Below are 6,488 nucleotides of genomic sequence, written 5' to 3' on the forward strand. Positions count from 1 at the left end.
TACTCTCGCTTTACTTACTAAACATATAAGTTGTTAACCTATACTTCTCATATATTTATAAGTCTCTTCAGATGTTCTTATAAAACTATCTCTTTTAACCAATCTAATATATTCCTATGTATTTTGCAATTAAGAAAGACTCATTAACCTTAAATTCTAATTACGGCTATGTATGACATGTAAGTGTATTCCTACCCTATATGCGAATCAAATCAATCATCTCATGCAATTGATATTTAACATATGCTATTTCATCCAAGGCTTACACTAAACATATTGAACTAAATGCATATGGTAGAGAGATGATGTTGATGTCAAAAAAAAAGTTCAAAATATTAAAATTCACCCCACTATCTACAATAAAAAAGAAATAAGTTTGGGGGTGTAAAATTGTGAAATTGTGAAAAAAAAAAGCAAAAATGTTGAACAAAAGATAAGTTCAAATGTGGAAGGGAAAGGTGTACTTGGAGAAGGAAAATAGAGCTCTATATATAAGTCTTAGAATAATTATGTGTTAAGGGTGATTTGAGCCACATTATATCCTTTATCTTACCTTGACCCTAGCCATACGTTACAAGCTCTATAAAGTCTAATTGATCCCTAGCTTTGTGTTAGTCTACATTAGTGGGGAGAGAAATGAAAACTAAACATATGGACTTCTAGTACTTATTTGAATTTTGTGTTGAGATAAACTCATCCAGATGTAATGATATTCTTAGTAAAAGATTTCACACATGAAAATTCATTCGAGAATGTGCCTACATTGGAATTGAAATATGAATTTGGATTATGCCTATACTTTTCCTTTAGTTTAAGATTGATAAGCATAGTATTGAGGAAATTATGAGAAATCATTGAGTTGGTGCACTCTATTTCTAGTAGTGCTTTATTTATTTTGTCTTCACCATTTAAGTTGTTTTTCATAGGTTAGTTTCTTTTCTATGTTTTGCTCAAGGGCTATATTTAGGGTTGTGATAATAATTTGATAATAGAGTTATCAATGATATAGAGTTATCTGGTCTTAAATTTGATAATAATTTGGCTTAGTTTTTGTATTATTGCATAGAAATTAGTATGTTTTATCTAATTATTTTAAGTTAATTAATTTAGGTGAGTCAATTTCATCTTAGTTATTTTTATGCTTAAATTGGTGTTAATGTGCTTAAGATAGGTTCTTATTGATTTATTTATACTTTTGTAGGTGCTTATTGAAGGAAGACTTTTAATGGAAGAAGGAGAGCAATTTTGAGGTGCAGATTTCTACTACATATATCTTGGTAATTTGATCATAACTCTCTCTACAGAAATCCAAATGAGATGATATTTAAATCTGTAGAAAGCTGAGAGAAACATCTACAACTTTCATGTTTATCACTTTTCCCAGTTCGGCTTGAAAAGTAGTCAACAATCTTATTGAATTTGAAGTACTGTAGCAATCCTAGAGCAATTACAATTTTTCCTAATTAAATGGCTGAGGCCGTGGCCTTGGTGGAGGTTGGCTGTGACTCACATAGTCTAATGAGAAAATCCTAATTAGAATTTACTTCTTTCTTCACCTAACTTGGCCCAACTTCAAATCCCTATAAAAGCAACCTTTTGGAGGCACAAAATGGCAGATTGGAAGCTGAGAATTAAGCCATAAACATCATTGAAAAAACAGTCTCATTGAAGCCAAGAAGAAATCAAGGGATTCAAGAAGATTTGAAGATCAAGATTGCAATTCTTGGGTTTATTTTATCTTTTTATTACTCTTTTTTTTTTTGTTTTGGTTTTGATGATTAAACTTAATTTGATGATGATGTGTGATGTGATAAGGAACTAATTTATTTATCTAAGCTTATGATTGAACGCAATACGTAGTCTAAATTATTTATCTCTCTTTTGCATATTTTTTATGGTTTTAAGTTGTTTATTCTATTTTGTTCTTTATACTTTTAATTGCTTGATCACTAATTAGATTAATCTAGAAATCTAAGTTAAACCTTGACGAAAGAGATTTAGGTAGACCTTGAATAGAATAGTGTATGATCGAGTATACTTAGTTGATTAAGTGGTGGGATTTGCATATAAGGTAGACATACACCTATAAGCCATGCGTAGCTAGGATTAAGGCACAAACTTAATGAATCTTTCTTCAATTTAATTTACATAGACATATAGTAAATTAATTGGGAGAAATATTTTTATAAGAAACTCGACAGAGTCTTGTAAATAATCTAAGACTCTCGGTTAGCAACTTAATCCATTAAATCAGGTTAAAAGAGAAAGACAATAATCAGATGAGATATTGAGAGACATCATAATCTTAGGTCTAGAAGTCAATCAAGTCTAATAAAATAATTTTTCCAAGTAAATTTAGATTAGTTTTAGTTTTAAAGTTTGATTAGATTTTGCTTTTCAATTCAATTTTTATTGTTTGAATAAAATTAGGGTGTGTCAATTTTAGTAGTTTACAATTAAGAATTAAAACAATTATTTATGGAAACAATAATTTACTCATCATTATATTATATTTGCGATACGTATACTTGCATGGGTAGAAAATTGAACAACACTTGGGAACCCATATTTGGTGTCTTTGGGCCTTTTGTAATCATGGCATATCAATTTATCATTTTAATGCTCCACTTTAGGCTCATCTCTCTTTGTATGCTTTTTATTTTTACAATTTTTAATCATGAACTTATTGAATTTTCTAACTACATGACCATGTCTTCTTCACTCTCACTATGAATTTTTATGACTTTTTCTTCTTCTTCATTTATGGATTTGAGGGCAACTTTTTTTTTTGTTTGACTTCTTGCTTCCTAGACTCTTTTGTCTCACTCTCACACTTTAGTGTCAACTCATAGCTGAGAAGGGATCTTATAAGTTCTTCTAATTTAAAGTCATTTAGATCTTTAGCTTTTTCTATAGCCATAACTTTAGGTTTTCCAATTTTGGGTAGGCTATATAAGATCTTTTTTTTTAGTTGGCCATTTGGGGAAGTCTTTCCCTAAAGCCTTCAAGCTTCCTACAATGTTTATGAACCTTTCAAACGTCTCACTTATTGATTCACTCTCTCTCATCTTAAAGAGTTCATAATCATGGATAAGCAATCCAATTTTTGAATCTTAACTTAGTTAGTTCTCTCATACGTGGTCTTTAAAGTATCTCAAATTTGCTTAGCACTTTCACACATAGAGACTTTATTATATTTACTAGCACTCAAAGCACAAAGAAAGTATTATATGCCTTACAATATGTTTGGACTAGTTTCTTATCTCTATCATTCCGCTCATCTGTAGGTTTAATCACTAATTTTCCTTCTACTAACTTATATGGAACATTAAGGTCATCTAACATCACATTCCATACATCCAAATTTATAGATTAAATAAACATTTCCATTTTCTTTTTTCAATAAAGATAATTATTACCTACAAAGAGAGGTGACTTTTGGATCAATTGCCCTTCACCAAGTATGGCTGTTGTCACCTCGATTTTTGTCGGTTTGAGCTTCTATAATGGATCTCTTAAAGGCAATTGGACTTACAAAATTTGAGACCAAGCTCTGATACCTATTGTTGATGTAGAAGTCTTAAAGAACAATATACCAAGAGATGAATTGATATTTAAAAATTCTTTTTAAAAACTAAGTATAAAAGTCAAAACTTTTTCAGCCAAAAATATTTTTTAGTATCGAAAACAAGTTTTCAACAATAAATTACAACACAAAAACTATAGACCAAAGTAAAAAAAATTTCTAAGTTAAATACAAACTATGAATAATAAAGTGACAATATTTTCCTAAATGTAAAATAACAAATCATTATAAAACTATTTCCTAAAACAAATGCAAGCAATGAATAATAATGCAAAAAATTAAAAAAAGACACAAAGATTTTATAGTGATTTGACTTTTTTGATGCTTACATCCACTCCCTTGACAACCAAGGAATTTTCAATCCATTAAAAGGATTCTTGCTTTTTAACAGGATCAAGTGATAACCCTTACATCGGCTTTTCACCAGATTAAGCGATAACTCTTTGTCACGACCCAAATCCCGGCCATGACCGGCACAAAAGCTCAATGGACATAGCCCACTAAGCCCAAGAAAGCCTATTAATATGACTTGTTCATCGTTCCATCAAAGTTGCTAAATCACATTTCATAAGTTCGAATTAAAATAATACTAAACATTGCCAACTCGTAGTGGCATTACCAATCAAAGATACATGTATTATCTAAACATACGTCTTAATAATTTACATTAGGTCTGTCTATACACAACAAAAAAGAGTACTCGACTTTCAGCGGAGAGACTTGAAGAAATGTACAGCTATTGAATGCCGAGACACTTACCAAGGGTCGAACATACGAAGACACCTCGACCTAGTTACCAACTGCCTCTTGATCTAATAACATGAAGTTGAAAATGGTGAGTATAAACCCAGTGAGTGAACAAGGAAAGGAACAAGCAATATAATAAGAAAAAGTTTGAAATCATAATGCACTTATTTGCAAACGATGCACTTTAGCTTAAGTCCTTACTAAAACCCTTAATTGAACCCTTGGTTGATAAATCATGTGATGATAGAGAATTCATATTCAACATGAAATTGGAGAAGTGGAAAATATGGCAAAAACTAGCCAAGTGATAAGCGGCACAGAAAGTTTCATTCTCTCTGTAGCGAGAAACAGAGCAACAAGAAAAATTTCTTTTCATCACAAATAAACCATTTCATTGCAATGCAAATCAATTTGGAACACTAAAAAAAATGCTCAAGGTTCAGCAAGCAGGATTCCACATACATTATAGTCACACATGTGCAAACATCTATGTATGTATATATATATATATTTTATATATATCCATCACCATGCACACTCTCCCATCGTCATCAGCTCATGTGCACTCCCCACTAGCACATGGTTAGGTCAGCATTGGCTTATACGCACTCCTACTCGCACATAGCCAGATCATCATTGGCTTATGCGCACTCCTACTTGCACATAGTCGGGTCATCATCGGCGTATGCGCACTCCTACTCGCACATAGCCGGGTCCACATCAACATACGAAAGAAACACCCAATGCATATTATACATATCATCATATTGTGATAACACATAAACCATTTATATAGCACATTTTCACAAGATAAAAACACTTCACCAAAGGCTTGTTCCCAAGGTACATTTTTAAAGAAAAGTTGGATAAAATCTTTCAAATGTTTGTACAATTACCTTCACATTCCCAAAATAAATTTTGAAATGCAAGTCCACTCACCTTTCTTTGTTGATTCTTAAAATAGCTCCAAATTCCACTAATTCCCTGAATGGTGATATGGGGTTTTGGTGGAACCTATCACACATTAGCATCATAATTAACTCAATCACATAACCATAATTCTAAAAGCTATCTCCTAAATCATGTTCCACTAGTTATTCCTAACTAGCTTCCAATTACCACCAAGTGGTTAATTATTTGCACTATTATAATCACACCAAAATGAATAAACTACCTCAACTACAAAACACTCATAAATCTGACTATTAATCATTCTCAACAACTAAAATATCAACTCAATTTAAATTCTCACCTTGCTAGATTTGTAATTGAATATCTCCTCAAGAATTCTCAAACTATTATGAAGGTCTTTCTTTCTCTCTCTAAAACCCTAGTTAGTGAGAGAAAGTATTGATCTAAGACATTTCAAGGGTTTTAAGGTGAAAGAGTGAAAGAGCATAAGAGGTTGTATAAAAAAAATGCACAAAAGCATGAAAATGAAGGCTAACTTGAGAGGGTTATGGAAGCTTGAAGAGTGCTCCCATGGAAGGTGAAGAAATGTGGGATGGGAGGAAGAAAAAGAAGATGAAGTATTGGAAATCTTAGGAAGGTGCTGGAGAATGAAGATATTTATAGTTAAAACTTATCTAATTGTTTATGAAATTACAATAATGCCCTTTGCAATGCCACTTGTCTTCCTCTTGTTCTTGTGCAATCTTTTACTCTTTTAACACTAGGAAAAGGTCCAAAATCCTTTGAAAAAGATCTCTTAAGTAGCCCCCAAAAGTCCTAACTTCAAAAACCCCAAAATCTTGTTATTTGTGGAATTTATGGTGAGGGCCGCGGCTTTTAATTTCCAGCACCGCGACGCTCAAACATTCTGGCAATTTCTATTCTTTTGGCGCAGTCCTTTCATTTCGACAAAAATTTGACCACTTTCCCGCCAGAACTGGGAAAAGTGGTGAACATAAAAGTTGTAGTCCTACCTCTTATCTTTCTAATGATCAAAACATCATATCATTTGGACTTCTGTAGTGGGAGATATACTTGCAAAACCGAAACATATGCAAATAGAGCTACTGTTCATTATACACCTTTCTTCACCAATTAAAATTATTTTTGATCCTACTCCTATAACGACATAAAATAATTATAAGTAACGTAAAACTAGCATCATTAGCTCAAATTAAACCTTTAAACATAAGTTCCACCTTGA

The sequence above is a fragment of the Theobroma cacao genome, chromosome 3, assembly GCF_053813885.1.
Source record: "Theobroma cacao isolate CCN51 chromosome 3, ASM5381388v1, whole genome shotgun sequence".
In the NCBI taxonomy this organism is placed as follows: Eukaryota; Viridiplantae; Streptophyta; class Magnoliopsida; order Malvales; family Malvaceae; genus Theobroma; species Theobroma cacao.